Source organism: Pseudopipra pipra, chromosome 11, assembly GCF_036250125.1.
Source record: "Pseudopipra pipra isolate bDixPip1 chromosome 11, bDixPip1.hap1, whole genome shotgun sequence".
In the NCBI taxonomy this organism is placed as follows: domain Eukaryota; kingdom Metazoa; phylum Chordata; class Aves; order Passeriformes; family Pipridae; genus Pseudopipra; species Pseudopipra pipra.
The window spans coordinates 1,402,525-1,415,932 of NC_087559.1; the positions used below are offsets into that span (position 1 = coordinate 1,402,525).

General features: G+C 45.3%; 1 long non-coding RNA gene across 1 annotated transcript; it reads right to left on the reverse strand.

The window, feature by feature from the left end:
- Nucleotides 1-396: 396 nt before the first annotated feature.
- LOC135420108 (uncharacterized) lies at nucleotides 397-12,043 on the reverse strand. Its single transcript, XR_010433358.1, has 3 exons — nucleotides 8,947-12,043; nucleotides 2,130-2,197; nucleotides 397-595 (listed from the first exon to the last, which is right to left on the reverse strand). It is a non-coding gene; the product is annotated as an uncharacterized LOC135420108 (long non-coding RNA).
- Between the last annotated feature and the right edge of the window lie 1,365 nt (nucleotides 12,044-13,408).

Sequence of the window (13,408 nt, forward strand, 5' to 3'; positions counted from 1 at the left end):
AGGGAAGGTGGGAACACAAAACAGGAAAATTACAGAATAACAGAATCAGAGAATGGTTTGAGCTGGAAGGGACCTTAAAGATCATCTAATTCCAACCCCCTGCCGTGGGCAGGGACACCCTCCACTGCACCAAGTTGCTCCAAGCCCCATCCAACCTCACCTAAATATTATATATAACATAATATATGTGCAATATTATATATTACATACCATACAATATGGTGTATATATATATATAAATGTTATACAATATTACCAGAAAATAACAACCCCAGATAACCCCAAAACATCATTTACTCCTCCAAACTGCAACATTTTGCCAAGGAGGTTGTGAAAAGACTCCAGCACAGTCAAGGGCTGTTTGTCACTGGTTACTTACTCAAATTTCCTGTAGACCAACAATTCCACCTTCCTGCTGCCACCCCTCTGGAGAAGGAGGGTCTGCTCCAGTGGAAATCACCATAGAAAGAAATGATTTAGAAAGGCACAAAATCCATGGATTGGGGTTTTTTCCCCTTGAAACTGAAGACTAACTCAGCCAACTCCAAGCCAAGAAAGAAGAAGATTTCTCCATCCAAAATGTCCTATTCTGTACCTATAAAAGAATAAATACATCTATTAATTAATGAATTCAGTAAAAACAGGAGGACAACAGGGAACCAGGGATCTCTGTACTGGTTTGTGAGGAACAGTCTCAGCTGTTTAAGCACAACCATCTCTTTGTCAGTGGCTGAAACAAAGAGGAAAAGAGCAGCAGGACCAAGTCCAAATGTTGCTTCAATGAAGGAAATATCTGTTAATTACTTTTGAGCACATTTATTTTCCATCAAACATTTGATGGAGACAATCACCCCTGTCTGGTGTCAGTGGACCTAAGCAGGAAGCACTTGGGGTGTCCTGGGTAGGGCCAGGAGTTGGACTTGATGATCTTGTGGGTCCCTTCCAACTCAGGATATTCTGTGATGATCCTGTGATATTTATAACCCTGTATTGCCTGGCTGGGTGCAGAATTTAAGCATTTAAGACCTGCTTCCACCAACCAGGGAGCCCTGAGTGAAGGTGGTGGCATTTTTGTTCTGTAAAGAGGCAGCAAACCCCAGTTCTCGCTTTCAGAAGACCTGCAGAAGCTTTGTATCTTCTTTTAAAAACAATATTCAAAAAAGTATTTTCTAACATCGCCTTTTACTGTGCTTAAAAACTCTCCATCAGCTCAATGGATGTGTCGTGCACAGCTCTGGAATGGGTATAATTCCTGCTGTTATGTACTCGCTGACTCACGGGTGGAAGTTGCTAGAGAAGGTAATAAAAACCAAACAGATAATAACTGTACTGTAGTGAAAATGTTTAGCAGTTAAATGAAAATGAAAGACCTTTTGTATGTGCCACATTTGCATCTTCCTCCCAGGCAGCTCGAAAAAATAATAGAAAACTAAAGGAAATATTTAAAGTTTACTTTACATATTCACAGTGCTGAGAAAAATAAAGTCTTGGATATGTGGTTTTATTTGTGAAACAGGAGAAACTAAATGTGGTTTTTAATAGAAATTTAAGAAGTGTTGAAATTAGGTATTTAGACATTGAAAAGAGTGTTCCAGAAGTACCACATCATGCCAAGCTTACCTTACTTAGTGAGGTTCAAAATATAAATTGAATTAAAGTTTTAAAGTTTATGTAAAATGCACTAAACACTTGGTAACTTAATAATGTGTAAATTAAATAGGAGTTCTGCCTTAATAGCAAACATTCATGGAAAACTTCTCCTAAAATGTACAAAATTTAAAAGAACCTTGGATGCCCATCACATCCCCAGTTCACAGTGGAAGAACAACCCCAGAAGAACCATTTTTCTGCATCATATTCTCATTATAGTTATTAAAATTAATGTTTAACTATGAGAGAGATAAAATGTTAGGAAAAGGGAATCTGTAATAGTCTTCCTAAGAATTGTATTAACTAATTAATCTTGACAACCAACGATTTCAATATTAACTCATAAAAATTTCAATTTAACTCCCAAATAGCTTCCTGCCAGTCTTTATTTCTTAGGAGGTAACTGCTTTTTTGGACAAATGCTGCCTGACATATAAGTGCCCTTCTGAAATCCAACCCTGCCTGTGCTGGAAATGTACCTTTACTAGCATGTACAATCTCCTCAGTGGAGTTCCAGCTCCCAGTTGAGGTGCCTTGGATGGTGCAGCTGAAAAGAAGAGAAGCAGAGGTGACATGTTATTAACACAGAAATCAGTCACAGACAAGTCAGAGCTGAAAAATGCTTTATTTAGCCACACTGGTGGAGACTCAGCTCATGGATTTTACATGTTTATTTATTTTTCTAGACAAGCATGAGAGCCCTTTCAAAATGGCATCACATCACACTTCTCTCACGGCCTCAAAGGTGAAAAGTAAATTTCTTCTTCACTGGAGCCTTTGATTGTGAAAATGAGAAAGCCCAAACAGAGCAGGACCGATGCTCCCACCTGAGCCCTCCAGCTCCCCCTGCTCCTCCACAAAACACTTGTCCTGACAAGAAACAAGGGATCTCTGGCAGAAATCAGCAGGCACAGCAACAGCTCTGCTGGCACAGCAAGGCTTTGGCATTAACAGTTAACTGCACTGGTTTCTTTGGAGCAGCCACTTCCCAGGAATGCCGGTGACACAGCCCAGTGTGAGGGGCTAAAACCCCCCAGGGCTGGACTCAGGCTGGGCAGGGGCTGCAGCCCCCCAAAACCTGGAGTGTCCCTGTCACCCGAGGAGAGGCAGCCAAAGAAAAACCTGCTGTGCCCTCTACTGCCTGGGAATTCTCAACCCAGCAGCAGGTGCTGTGATAACAAGTAAGGATGTTACAGGAGAACAAACAATTCAGAACTTGGTATGGGTTTTGTTGGGTTTGGTTTTCTTTTACAGGTGACAGTTCCTGATCTGTTCCCCATGAGAGCATTTTGTCATTTGAAGGAGTCATTTCACAATTTGAACACGTTACTCAGTCATAGAATTCCAGAAGGGTTGGGATTGGAAGGGACCTTAAAGCCCATCCAGTCCCACCCCCTGCCATGGACAGGGACACCTTCCACCAGCCCAGGTTGCTCCAAGCCCCATCCAGTCTGGCCTTGGACACTTCCAGGGATCCAGGGGCAGCCACAGCTTCTCTGGGCAACCTGTGCCAGGGCCTCACCACCCTCCCAGGGAATTATTTCTTCCCAACATCCAATCTAAACCTCTCCTCTTTTAGTTTGAAACCATCCCCCCTTGCCCTGTCACTACCTGCCTGTGTAAAAAGTCACTCTCTCTCTTTTTTATAATCCCCCTTTAACTTCTGGAAGGTGCTCTGAGGTGTCCCTGGAGCTTTCTCCAGGCTGAAGATCCCCAGCTCTCAGCCCCTCACAGTCTCACGCTCTTAAATGACACAGGTTTCTGGCAGTGAAGAGCTGCACATTCATTTCACGTCCTGCAGAAGATAAATAACCAAGGGAACACCTTGCAAACACACTGCTTGCACTTGCTGAGTTTGTTTATTCCAAACCCCTCCAGCTTTCAGGACTCTGCAGGGTCCCAGGGGTGAGGATTAGCAGCAGCACAGGACAAGGACAAAGGGTTTGGGCTGAGTTCTGGTGTAAACAAAGCCATTAGAGCCTCGAGTGGGGGAAATACGAATGAGCAGCTCTGTGTCTAAATATTGGCTGTAAAAACAAATGCTTACTCACATTCAGGTTATCAGGGCACTGGCAAAGGGCAGCTTTCCTGGAAACTCCAGGTATAAACTGAGGAAAACACAAAGTCAGACACCCAAAATGGGTCAAAATGAACAGCCTGCACTGGCAAAGCTGGGCAAACATGGTGTGAGATATGAAGGTTCCCAGGCATTAAAAACCTGGGGTCTGGCTGTCCTGGTTGTTCCCCTGCAGCCCTGAGGTTTGCAGTGTCCAGGGACCCTTTTTCCCTGGCAGCTGCCAAGCCCTGACTGAGCTGGATGGCCCTTCCAGCCCGACCTTGGCTAAAGGCAGCTCCAAACCCAGGCCAGGCAGCTCCAAATGGGCTGTCCAGTTCTACCAGCAGAGGATAAACAACACACAGTGTCTGGTGCAGACGTGGGTTGGCAACTTATAAACCACTAAGGAGCCCCCAGTTCCACCCCACACTGCTTAACAAACCTGGCCCACCACACACCAGTAAGGAGCAGCTTGTCTGAAAACTTATCCCTGCCAATGCATAAGAACTGCACTCTGGAATTAATATGTAATATTTATTATTGGTTGCTGATTGCAGAATTATTGTCAGGGTAATGAGACTTTCAGAATATAACGACATCCCTGGAAGGCACACATGCTGCCAGCTCAGAAACATTCCCATTTTTCACTGGAGTTAGCACTCAGTTTAGTGCACACAAACCACAAACCTAAAGAAAGACAACAACCAGTCCACTCCTCTGTCATGTTTAAAAAAGGAAAACTCATCAGCTCTTCTTTAACAGCCTTTGTGGTGCCATAGGCTGTTTATTGGAATACTTTCCATGTTTTCCCTTGGATAGACAAATACCACCCAACTGTTCTTTTCTCTGGATGGTCTGAGGCACAACAGCTTCAGGTTCTTTGTGTTATGACTGAACTCCACCAGGGAGACAACAAGGGCCCCACAGAGCAGCCCCAGCTTAGCCCATATTTCACAAAACTCCCCCTAAGATCAATAAGCCTTTCACAAGAGTTATGAGGAAAGTGGTATCAGGTAAAGGCCTCTTATTGGTGAAAGAAAGCCCTTACTCAGAAGGGTAACATTTTAATTTCATCAAAAATTACATTAGCATTCCTGGAGCAATATCTATAATTTGATTGCTACAGTTAATATGTGGAGTGTTTACCAATGAAAACAACACCTAGAATTTGATGCACATTGTGTTTGTGCTGCCTGTGGCCCCCAGGGACCCTGCCCTGTGGCACCAGCAGTTGTACACAATGGAAACCAGGAAAATCCTCAGGCTGGGTCTCAGTGAGACAAATAAAATCTACATCTCTCCCTCTATCAGCTCAAGGCCATTCCCCTTTGTTACTACATGCCCTCGTGATAGGGCATCTCATATATATATATATAAAAATACATATATACACATATATATACACACACATCACTAGCTGTATCACAAAAATAGCTCTCTCCCAACACAGAAATTCCCAAGTGACTGGAAACCAGCTCGTAAAACAGAGAGGTTATTCATCAGTAACATCTTAAATTTTAACTTCATGAAGATATTCCTCCTCTTCACTGTGGGCACTGCTCAAAATGCATCTGTGCATCAGACATCCCCACACGTGCACGCTGCTGCCTCTTCGGGAACTGCTGCAGACATTTCATTGATTACAGCTCAGCAGTTCCAGAGCACTGTGACCCAGCACAGCCCCAGCCTTCAGGAGCAGGATTTACTCTGGGAAATGCATCCAGACAGGATTAGAGAACACTGCGGGGTGAGGCTCCAGCCCTGCTAATTCCTCTTTCATGCAATGCACTGCCAGGGAGTTTTTGACTTGTTTCCTTGAAAATAAACTTTGACACAACATCAGAGCAGAAGCTTCCCAGGGATGTGGGAGAATCACTCAGCATGTTTTAAAGAGAGGGGCCTGCCAGTTTTGGAACTCAAACACTGGGTCAAATACACCCAATTTATAGCTTCATACTGCACTGGTAAGTGAAAAGAGAGTGTGGCTTTTGAATTCCAGATGAAACATGCCCAATATGAAAACCATACATAAATTTATAAGAGCTCCTGCAATAGCTACATCCCTTTTTCAAACAATTTGGGTGCTGGCAGGAGAAAGTTCCATCCAATTCCACAGGCATTTGGGCACCCTTGAAATGCTGCTGTTGGATCATCACTGATCCTCAGCCTCCACTATGGCATAAAACCTCGTCTTAGAGATCAACAGCTCTGAGAAACAACAACAGAGTTGAGAATGTGCGTATAAATATTTAGCATTAAATAAAGCTCAACATTTTCCCTTTTCTTCCTCTCCTGCTTTATAGATCCAATAACCATTATCCACATTCCAGATGTCGTGGGAAGAGTAACTGATGTTTGCAAGGCATTGGCAAATGAAGATTATTATATAAATGTAATGTAAGCCACTATTCTTATGGTTCTATTATGTCCCAGGGATGCTGGGCAGTCTCTCATAAAGAAGTGTTATTCAGCACAGTGAATAATGGAATTATGTAGAAGCAACAGTTCCCTCTTCTCCTTGGACTAATAAACTAACTGCACTTCAGCTGGGTTTCTCTGTTCACCTCCAAGACACAGGGGCTGTTCCCAGTGTGACACTGTGTTCTGGGAAACAAGCACTTCCAAAATATTCAAACTGCAGATGAAACACCTATTCTTCTTTAGGTTATAGTTTGAAACATGATATCAGAAAAAAAAAGGGGGAAAAAAAAAAAAAAAGAAGAGTTTTGTGGCTTTTAACTGCCAGAGGGCAGGGTTAGATGGGATACTGGGAAGGAATTGTTCCCTGTGAGGTGCCCAGAGAAGCTGTGGCTGCCCCTGGATCCCTGGAAGTGTCCAAGGCCAGGTTGGACGAGGCTTGGAGCAACCTGGGCTGGTGGAAGGTGTCCCTGCCCATGGCAGGGGTGGCACTGAATGAGCTTTAAGGTCCCTTCCAGCCCAAACCATTCTGGGAATCTACAATTATAAATTAGCTACAAATTTTGAAATATAAATTAATAAATGGAAATAAATAAGAATTTGATAGAAATCAAAAGCGCTGGATTGAAACAGAAGGACATCAGTCTGATCTAAATATCCACGAAACCAAGTGATCAAACTTAGCCAAGTCTTCCAACTGATTTTGGGAACCACCAGCTGCTTATAAAGCACGAACCCCTGAGGGCCCATCAGTAACAGAGATATTTAATGAGCTGGCTTTGGGGCATTCCTGGCATCATCTTCCAGGCATGAGAACTGAAAACTTCTGCTTCCAGATTCCTGATGTACAAATGGCTTCTCCCCAGGAACTATCTAAACTAGAGGGTATTTAACAGAAGCTGAATCAAAATCAAGTGATGCAGATGCTGGCACCTGACCTGCTGGCCAGCAAGGCTAATGAAGGGCAGGCCCCTGGACACCCTCAGGATCACCAGCTGGAATGTGGCCCATTGATTTCCTGTAATTCAATTTAAAAGGGTGGTGGTTTGGGTCAGGCTGCCAGACAGGGTCTGTACACATCACTTAGTGACCACCACAGGTCTCACCTTCGTTGAGGAAGAGGGTCAGGTGAACACACAGCTCAGGAATCATCTCCACAGACAGCCCTGGCTCTGCTCAGGGACACAGTGCTGGGGCAGAACCTCGTGCTGATGCTCTCAGAGTCACAGCAGACAAAACTCTGAATTCAGTTCTCTATTAATTGACAGGAGACTCCAAAGCAGCAGGGAGATGTGGTTTTTCCCTGGGGGCTGTCATTAGGGACATCCTGGGAGGCATGTTGATAGATTGGAGCATTCCACCCTGTTTCCATTCTTGATGTCAGGGGTACAGGGGTGCAGCCCCCTGGGGCAGGTGGGAGATGCCCTCGCTTCCAAGGTGGGACAAGTTTCCAACTCAAAGTTCCAGCAGCACAAAGTCCCTGCCGTGCTAAACCTGTGTCACTCTGAGACACAGCAAATACCATTTGATGCTGAGCAGTGTTTCCCTACAAAGGCCAACCCCCCCAGTGCTGAGGAATGAAAGCAGACCCACAGTCAGCCCGGGAGGAATTTGCAGTCACCAGAGGTTGGCCCCTCTGCCTCCCTGCTGTCACTGCCACTGACATCCTGCATGTGCTCCTACATAGCCACATGGTGCTTTTTCCCAGCTGGAGGGGAGTGATTTTTGTGTTTAGGATGTCTCTCAGATATTTATGGCAGCTCCCCCCTTGCAGGGTTCAGCCAGACTGAGGCAGGACCCCCACAGTGACGTGGGGGCTGTGGGCAGAGCAGGGATGTGACAAGGTTTGTACAGCATGAGGCTGATGGCTGATGTCTCCAAGAGACAGAAATTACAGATCTAGGAGATGATTTGGGCCATATTTGTGCCAGGCCATCCCTCTGCCTGGCCTTCCAAGGGACAAGGACACGATTGAGCACCTCTGGCTCCACACAGAGGAGCACAAGGGCTGAGAGTTCTTCCTTTTCTGAGAATCCTCACAAGAAGAGTCTGAGGTTGATTTGTTTTTCCTTTTTCCTTCTACTTACACCCTCTACACTTAAGTACTGCACGTTTAACATTCCCCTAAAGAACTACTTTAAGGGACAAAAACTTCCCTTCAGTGACAAAACCCAGAGGGAAAGGAGAATGAAGGGAGAGGGAGGGGAAATGAGCACGACTAAAAATATATCTGTGGCAGACACACTGGACAACTTTTCTAACAGTATGAAATTTTGGACTTCGTAGTATTGCCAAGCTCAGAGGCAGAAGGTTACATTTGATGAGAAAAAGTGAATTAATTTTTAGCTTAAGGTCATCGAAACTTTTGCATTTAGATACATTACATAAAGATTCCTGTAAGTAAATGCTCTGCTGCCTTTGTCTCTAGTTTCTTTTTCCTTTGCCCTTTTAGTGCATGAAGTAATTTGAAATCATTAGGTACAATAAATTCTTTCAGATGTTTACCACATCCTTAAAGGTCTGCATCCTTACCTTCCTCCACAATTTTCCTTTATTCAATCTGGTCTAAATCATAAAAATAATCACCAGGCATGGCATTAAAATCTCATTGCCTTCTCTGCAAAATCCGTGGCATTTAACTTATTTCTCTGTCACTACCTGCTGTTGTACATTTTCTCCACAGAGAAATGACTAAAAGTTATGAGGAATTTTGGTTTCATAAGAGTAGAACTGCAGAGTAGAAGAGCTCTGGAAAGAATTGTGCCCCTAAGATCAGCCCAACCCCTGAAGCAGCTCAGCTCTAAGTTGTGCCAACATTCTACCTGCCCTGTTCTGATGAGAGCTCCACCTTCCTCCTCCAGAAACACAAGGTGGGCACTGTCCCAGGATGGACCCTGTGCACATGGTACCACGGCAGCTTTCAGCATGACAAACCTCAGAGAAAATGACCAAGAGATTAATAGTTCCCTTGTAAAAAACATATTTTTAAAACCCTATAAAATTACTTTGAGAGAGCAAAAGTTAAGCTGGATTTTCGACCATCGCAGGCAGGAGATTCCTGATCCATCAACATCACGGAATAAACCACGATACCAGGGATGTCAGGAAGGAAAACACTAAGGAATTACTTTACCATTCACAATTTGAGACCAGGGTAACAACCCCCCAGACTATGTTTGGTCACCAGCAACCCCTTGTGCCCAGTCTGGTTCATGGCATCACACAGTCCTTGGGCAGGGAGCTCAGAGCCATTTCTTCTCAGCATTTTGCTCTGCAGCACTTGCTGTTCCTCCCAGGGACTGGAGAGCCCTAGAAAAGAAGAGCTGCCTGACTTTAGTAGCTTTGTGATGCAGCTCTTTGGTGGGGCAAAGCATTTGCAGTCAACAGACATAAATCACACCACTCCAAAGCAGGCAGGCCCAGCAAGAGCTGCTGCATCCTTTGCATATCTCCAGACTCCAAAGGGGCTCATACACAAAGGCTGGCTGTCAGGAGCTGGAACTGGAGACAGAAGATATTTCAGATATATTAAATACCTGCAAAACACACCAATATGACACCACAGCCATTATCATTTTGATAAGAAATGCCAAGTATCATTTAAGTTATGAGAAGTGCTAAAACCAGACATCACAAGCCCTAGTCCTGCACTCATTGTGGTATTTATTGCCCACAATGCACCCATGATTGCAGCAAACAGCAATTTAGTGTGAAAAGGAATGGGACTGTAGTTTTTCTACGTGACTTTCTCATTTCGTGCACATTCTATTCTCTTTTACAGAATTATTCCCACAATCACGAAAATTAACCACCTCTAAAAACACAAATATCAGCGTGTAATTGAATTAATTTTTTGACTATAGAAGAAATCAGAGACTCTGCACTGCAGATTCCAGAGCCAAACTCAGTTCTGAGGAGCACAATAAGATTCACAGCACTACTATAACAACACAGATAAAACATTTACTGCAGATCCCTTGCAGGCCATTGAGACACCCAACCGTACAAGCTCCATGAGCACCTGCACTCCCTCTCTCCGATTCCAACACTTGTCCATTTCGCTGCTGTTGGAGGAAAACACTTCACTTATTTTAAATATGTTTATCCTACCTTGCAGCAGGCCAGCACTCTTCAGGATTTCCTTTTTCCTTGTGGTGATTTTAGAGGTGATCTCTCCAAACTCGCCTCCTCTGGCTGCTGTCCAGCAGCTCAGCACAGCTCCTCTGTGCCAGTCATCGTCTGCCAGAGTTACAGATGTCATCTGCCATCACCCCGGGCTGTGCCAGCTCCTCTTGCTGTTTGCAGATGTTTTATAAGTGCTCACCAGTGAGGAGAACCTGGAAAAATCCACCAGCATCCTGTGCTAATGGGAGGCTGCAGTTTGCAAACTGCCAACCAAGGTGGATAATGGAGTTGGCAAAGCACGAGCGAGAAGGGAGCAAAAGCTTCATAAAAAGCAGACTGGAGGCCAAATCACAATCCCTTCAACCACCCAAAAAAGATTGGTATCAGCATCTAATCTATTCTCCAACCAGACAACCTCAGGGGAGCATCAGATGGGCACCTTGAAGCAAAAGTTCTCAATTTCAAGTGAGATCAGCACAAGCTGCAGATGCTTCCACTCCTCCAAGTGGTCTGTGCTTACTTAGAATCATAGAACCACAAAAGGCTTTAGGCTGGAAGGGACCTTAAAGCTCATCCAGTGCCACCCCCTGCCATGGGCAGGGACACCTTCCACTAGCCCAGGTTGCTCCAAGCCCCGTCCAACCTGGCCTTGGACACTTCCAGGGATCCAGGGGCAGCCACAGTTTCTCTGGGCAACCTGTGCCAGGGCCTCCCCACCCTCACAGGGAAGAATTCCTTCCCAATATCTAATCTAAATCTCCCCTCCTTCAGCTTAAAGTCATTATTAGTTACTTTATAAGAAACTTTTTATATTCAAGCATCTCCTTTCCATTCTGCCTCACCAGACTGAGTGAAAGAGCCTTTTGTGCACCCCAGAAACAGCCATTCCTGTGCCTTGCTCTGTCCTCTCATGGAGAGCAATCTTTTATCTGAATTATTTAGCAGTTACAGCATCAGCTAATGTTTTTCTACACAGAAGAGGAAGAAAACCAGTGAAAAAGGGGGGAAAGGGGTGAAGTGAGTTCCTAATCTTGGTCACGACGTGCCAAATTTCTCCTCAGAATAACTTTTCTCAATGGATCTCATTGTAAATGAGACAGACTCTTAATTGGTGTTTGCAGAGCCCCACGCACGGCTACTGCCATAATTTGGCAATGCCTTGTTTAAAACACATTTAGGTTATTCAAAGCAGATATTGATATTCACTCGTAGTACCAGCGCAGTGCCAACGACGCCTCGAAGGCATCTCTGAGCAACAGAACCCTGCTCAGCAGCAGGTGGGATGAAATGGTGACAAATGGGATGGAAGGCAGCACATATGAATAAACTCTATAATACCCTATTTGTTTCCCCAGCTTGGCTACTTGCTCCATTATTTTTCAGAGGCTGGCAGGGTGGAAGCGGCCGCCGCACAAACCCATTCCCGCCGCTCGGGCCGACGGAAGATTGGAAGCAATTTCAGCTCAATGTGCTCTCCCCGGGAAGGCACAAAGTGTCCGTGGGGACACGTGGAGAACACAGAGCTGCCTTCAGCAATAAGTGCTGATGAACGAAACCCTGCTCTTCCTTCAGAGTAGATTTGCAAGGCAGGTTTATTAACAATAACACAAATGCAATCTCCGGGAGGATAAACCTGCAAGCCCCAGTCTCCCGGCTGCTCCCCCTGGGTGCATCGTGTTTGCTTGCACAGAAGATACAAACAGCGTCCTGTCGTGCCCAAACCCAGCCTTACAGGGCAGAAAAATTACTCTTCTAAGGGCTGATTCAAACTGTATCATGTATAGTTGCACCTGGTGGAGATCCAAGTTATAAAATTCTTTCTAAAGAAAAGGGAGCTAAGTAAGAAATCTGAGTTTCCAAAGGCTGTAAATTACAAAAAAAAAAAAAAAAAAAAAAAGTTATTTTGTTATCCAGATCTTTTTTGGGACACATGCAAAAAGGACTTAGAACACTTAGACAGTATCTGTGGAGGAGAACAAGCCCTTTGCAGAGCTCTGATCCTGCCCAGTTCAGGCTCAGTGGGAGCTTTGCCAGTTGCTTTGCTTGGCTGTACTTTTGGCCGGGCACCACGGCGGGTTTGCTCATCATTTATCATTATGTTGTCTTATCTCATGTTGCCTTAGCTATGAAATGAGACAATAAATATTTACCTCCCTCCCACAGCTGGGGGAAGGTTTAATAAGCTCCAGCCTGTTCGCTGTCCGTGGGACTGCCAAGTAAGGGATTGCCTTTGACTGTAGGAGCAGCACAGCAGGAAATGCAAAGGTCACATAAGCTGGTCCCTTAAAGTGACCTCTGAGAGGTTCCTTATCCATGTATGTTAAATCATGGAAAAGGAGTTCAGTATCCTCATCACACTGAGAAAACAAAAATTAATTTACTACAGTATGGATACATAAAGAAGTCAAGGGTACATTGCCCTGACTATCAAATGTCCTTGAATGGAAGCTAAGCTTTATATTAGGAGATTTATTTTTTTTTTAATTTAGAAATCATAGAATCACCAAGGTTGGAAAAGAGCTCCAAGATCAACAAGTCCCTCCTGTGCTCCATCCCCACCTTGTCCCCAGCCCAGAGCACTGAGTGCCACAGCCAGGCCTTCCTGGGACACCTCCAGGGCTGGGCACTCCAAACCTCCCTGGGCAGCCCCTGCCAGTGCCTGACCACCCTTTCCAGGCAGAAATTCCTCCTGATGTCCAACCTGACCCTCCCCTGGCACAGCCTGAGGCCGTTCCCTCTCCTCCTGTCCCTTGTTCCCTGGGAGCAGAGCCCGACCCCCCCCGGCTCCCCCCTCCTGTCAGGGGGTTGCAGAGCCAGAAGGTCCCCCCTGAGCCTCCTTTGCTCCAGGCTGAGCCCCCCCCCCCCAGCTCCCTCAGCTGCTCCTGCCCCTTCCCAGTTCCATTCCCTTCCCTGGACACAAATACGTTAAGAAGCCCAGCACCACATTTCCCTGGATCTCATCTCCCCCAGCTCAGGGCACGACTGCCAGGGCACAATTTGGGTCCACAAGGGCCCAGCACATTTCACAATGCACCCATGTTCAGCCCCACCAGCAATTCCCTCTTGCTCCTGTTGGCAGAAATACTGCTCCCTGCCACGGCAGAGGGACAGAGTTACACCACAGTCCTGATATCCCACCTTTTTGTTGAATTATTCTTT